The 4604-nt window shown below is 40.2% G+C and overlaps 1 protein-coding gene across 3 annotated transcripts in view; it reads left to right on the top strand.

Moving 5' to 3' along the window:
* The first annotated feature begins 528 nt into the window (after positions 1-528).
* AREL1 (apoptosis resistant E3 ubiquitin protein ligase 1) overlaps positions 529-4604 on the top strand; it is a 32099-nt gene continuing 28023 nt past the window's right edge. Inside the window, exons 1-2 of one of the 3 annotated variants that reach the window (XM_023511557.1) lie at positions 529-558; positions 4022-4134. The gene's annotated coding sequence lies outside the window, so the exon portion shown is untranslated. Of the gene's footprint in view, positions 559-3847; positions 4135-4604 lie in introns of those variants that run through there. The other 2 variants (XM_023511556.1, XM_003786912.3) reach the window with 2 other exon arrangements.

Genomic DNA, 4604 nt, shown 5'->3' with positions numbered 1-4604 from the left:
AGTTTTGTAGCTCTTCTTCTGAGAGAGAATAGTAGCACTGGAAGAAAATTATTTTAATGTTTTCTTTGATTTATAAAGATGTGTACATTTATATAAGGCAGCCAGCTTTAAGGCTAGGACCAGTAGACTAGGAAGTGGTATGCTTTTTCCATAAAGGGTCAGATAGTAAAGTTTTGTGGGCCATGCATGTCTTCTGCAACTACTCAGTTCTGCCATTGCACAAAAGCAGCCATAGATAATTTGTAAACCAATGAACGTGGCTGTTTTTATTCTCTTTTTACAAAAACAGGTGGCTGTCTGGATTTGGCCAGGAGGCTGCAGTTTGCTGACTCCTTCTCTGGACTCTTACTCCTGGAAGCATGGTTTATAAGACCAGCAGCATCTGTATTGCCTGTATGCCTGTTAAAGATACAGAATATTGGGCTCCTTCTTAGGCTGACTCCTTCTTACAGTCTAGACTAGTGATTTTCAACCAGTTCGCCGGGAGAGGATCTTAGGTGTGCCGTGGAAATTCTTAAAGATCATTTTAAATTATTTTCGAAAGAAGTTCAAAGCACAGTAAGTATGTTCTTTTTTTACTCTTTTTTTTTTTTTTTTGATCAACATAATTTGAATGTGCTGTGGAAGTTCAACTATAGGTTGAAGTGTGCCATGACATAAAAAAGGTTGAAAGACACTGGTCTAGACCATGCTTTTCAAACTTTAATATGCATAGGAATCAGCTGGGATCCTGTGAAAGTGCAGATTGACATAGTTGGGATGAATAACATACTAGCCTCTGGGAGGCAAAGATGAGTATGATCCAGCCAGTGTCCTGAGGGAGCCCACCATCTATTAGGAGATACTAATATATAAACAAATAATTTTAATACAGACTAATAAATGTTAGAATAGAGATATCTTCAGCATAGGAGTCTCACAAAGGAGGAAATGATTGATTCTTCCTCAGAGAAGCCTGGGTGCTGGATCAGAGAAGGGGTAGTGCTTGAGTGAAGTCTTGAAACTTACTAGAGGACTGAAGCATGGGATAAGCATGGTAGTTCATGGGATGGACAGTAAGGTATATTAAAACTGGGAGTTATTTAACTTAATTGATCACAGGATTGGATCAAAATGAAATGAAGTAAAGGTTCAGTACATTTTATCTTAATTTCTTTATACTGTTACCTTATTTGAAAAAAAGGGTAACTTGCCTAATCTTTTCCTTTTAAAAAAAAAAAATAGGTCCCTAAAAATATATGTTCTCTAGAAGTAGGAATTTTTTACATGTCCTTGAATCATTAAGAATTTGAAAATTGGCTCGGCGCCTATAGCTCAACCGGCTAAGGCGCCAGCCACGTACACCTAAGGTGGCAGGTTCGAATCCCCAGCCCGGACCCGCCAAACAACAATGATGGCTGCAACCAAAAAATAGCCGGGTGTTGTGGCAGGCGCCTGTGGTCCCAGCTACTTGGGAGGTGGAGGCAGGAGACTCGCTTGAGCCCAGGAGTTGGAGGTTGCTGTGAGCTGTAATGCCATGGCACTCTACCCAGGAGGACAGCTTGAGGCTCTGTCTCAAAAAAAAAAAAAAAAAAAAAAAAAAGAATTTGAAAATTGGGTGGGGCCTGTGTTTCAGTGAGTAGGGCGCCAGTCCCATATACTGAGGGTGGCTGATTCAAACCAGGAACCAGCTAAACTGCAACAAAAAATATCCGGGCTTTGTGGTAGGCACCTATAATCCCAGCTACTTGGGAGACTGAGGCAAGAGAATTGCCTAAGCCCAAGAGGTGGAGGTTACTGTGAGCTGTGATGCCACAGCATTCTACCAAAGGGTGACAAAGAGATACTCTGTCTCTAAAAAGAATTTGAAGATCACTAAGCCCAAGAGGTGGAGGTTACTGTGAGCTGTGATGCAACAGCACTCTACCAAAGGGTGACAAAGAGATACTCTGTCTCTAAAAAGAATTTGAAAATCACTGGTGAGGTGGCTTGCACCTGTAATCCCAGCTGTTTGTGAGGCCGAGGTAGGAGGATCACTTTACTTGAGGCCAGGAGTTGAAGACCAGCGTGGGCAACATAGCAAGGCCTGGTCTTAAAAAAAAGAAAGAAAGTAAAAGAAAAACACTAAAAGGTACAGGTAGAAGAGAAAAATTATTTATAATTCTGTATGCCGAGAGGTGAACACTATTAACATATTTATGTTTTTCCTTCTAGTCTTCCTCATATAATGTTATACTATTTCTAAAATTGAGATTATGCTATTAAACAATTTTTTTTGTCTACCTTTTCAGTCAACATTTTATTTGTGAGCGTTTCCCTATATTGTTAATACTTAAAATTTTTGTGTCATTTAAAAAATACTTATATAACATTCTCTCACAGGGATCTCGTAATTTATATAACTGTTCTCTTGTTTGCAGATTCTTTATGCTTGTTCCATTTGCTATTGGACCCAGGTTTTGGCTCATGTATTTGGCAAATCTGATGGCATATTTTAAAATAAATGCACGTATTTTATTTATTTATTTATGTATTTATTGCAGTTTTTTGGCCGGGGCTGGTTTTGAACCCGCCACCCTTGGCATCTGGGGCTGGCGCCCTACTCCTTGAGCCACAGATGCTGCCCATGTATTTATTTTTAATTGTAAAAGTTTTCCAGCTCATGTGATTTGCTGGCCTTCACTCATTCTGTTCTTTTGTTTTGTAGCATTTTGTGTTTTCTACCTTGGTTTCCCATCGTATAGAGACAGAAGAGTAGTATGGATTCTGGGTCCAGTTTGTCTGGGTTTGACTCTACTCACTGTGTATTATCTTTTTTTTAATTTTTTTAATTTTTTTTATTGAATGGTAACTATGTACATTAATGCACTTCTGGGGTACAGTGTGGGGTTTTCACATGCAATCTGAACTCACTGTGTATTATCTTGAAAAAAATACATATACCTTTTTGTGTCTCAATTTCTTCATTTGGGATGAAGGGATAATAGGGATAATTGTGTCTTAGAGTGGTGAGTTAAAACCTACGAAGGATAGGTATTGCTAGTTCCTGTCATGTGGTAAGATGGTTTAGTAGTCTCTTCTAGTTTGTTTTATGGTGGATGTTTGTGTATGCATTGCCATAAACCCTCTTTCTGCTACATTTTTGGTTCTTGTATATCTTTGAGAATTATAAATTGCCATCACTGCATGTTATTTAGTGACTTTATTTGAAAGTTCAGAGATTTGTTTTTCCCACATGTAGCAACATATTTTACTATTTTAAATATAAAATCAGCTTTGTTTAACTAAGTCTTGGAAATGCATACATGGGTATAAAGGGAGCAGATTGCATAGGCTGATAGGTTGGGTTTTAAAGCTCTTTGGAGATTTCTCCTTTCCAACTGAATAGTTTTGATTCCTTATCATGGCATAGATGCCTTCTGCTTCTGTCTCTGTTTGTGTCTCATTTCTCTTCATAGTTGTTTCCAGACTGTTCCTCAGCCCCACTAAATTGAAACTGGGCATGTGGTTGTGTTGAAGCTCATTCTTTCAATCTGTGCCTTCCTTTGCTTCTACTGAATGATTGGAATCAACTGACTTGCTGGAGCTTCCTCCTGGGGAGTGATATACTAGTTACAGACAATGTAGTTGCCAGGTGCCTTGTCTTGTGGAGTTGGAGAGTGGCCTCAAGGAAACTGTGGAGTTTTAATTGGAAATGCTTGGTTAGAGTTTGCCAACCCTTTGTTATTTTTGGTGGCCCATAGTTTCCATTGCCTGTTCTTCCTCCTCTTTGATGTTTTCTGGGGAATCTCTTTCAGAAATAAAAACCTATATCATTAACCCTGTTTTCTTTTAGGGTAGGATCCTGGAACACCAGAATGTATGTATTCTTTGGCAGTTGATTGCACTCTGCACTACAAACAAATCCAGGAATGATATATTCTTGGGCTCTATTTCTCTCCCTGGAATTCATCCCTTTCCTTCCAGAAACACTGACCCTCTGCTTATTCTGACACATTCTCGGTGAAGATCTGATGGAAGACCCTTTCTGTTGACCTTGCAGCTTGATTCTTTTGTGTGGAAGTTGGAAGACAAAGTGAAAGGGGCCAGAAGTTACCTGCTTTGGTGATTACAAGTGCTCCACTTGGTTCTCAGAACATGGGCCCTCGCTTAAAGGTAAGAGATTCAGTTGTTGCGGCTCAGTGCCTGTGGCTCAAGTGGCTAAGGCGCCAGCCACATACACCTAAAGTGGCGGGTTCGAATCCAGCCGGGGTCCGCTAAACAACGACGGCTGCAACCAAAAAATAGCTGGGCGTTGTGGCAGGCGCCTGTGGTCCCAGCTACTTGAGAGGCTGAGGCAGGAGACTCGCTTGAGCCCAGGAGTCGGAGGCTGCCACAGCACTCTACCCAGGGGAACAGCTTGAGGCTCTGTCTCAAAAAAAAAAGATTCAGTTGTTGGGATGCAGATTGTGGATCCAATGACCAGTCTTTTAGCCTTTTTCAGCAAGGGATAGCTATTGGAGTATACATTTGCATTGAAAATTCACTTTGCCCTTAGTAGAGCAATTTTAATTATGAAGAAACCATTCTCCATTTTCAGGAAATGACTTTTTCACAGCTCATCTTCAGTGTTAGGGCTAAAATTT

The sequence above is a fragment of the Otolemur garnettii genome, unplaced genomic scaffold, assembly GCF_000181295.1.
Source record: "Otolemur garnettii isolate 467f Iridium unplaced genomic scaffold, OtoGar3 scaffold00020, whole genome shotgun sequence".
NCBI lineage: Eukaryota > Metazoa > Chordata > Mammalia > Primates > Galagidae > Otolemur > Otolemur garnettii.
This window is presented reverse-complemented; position numbering and strand designations above follow the sequence as displayed.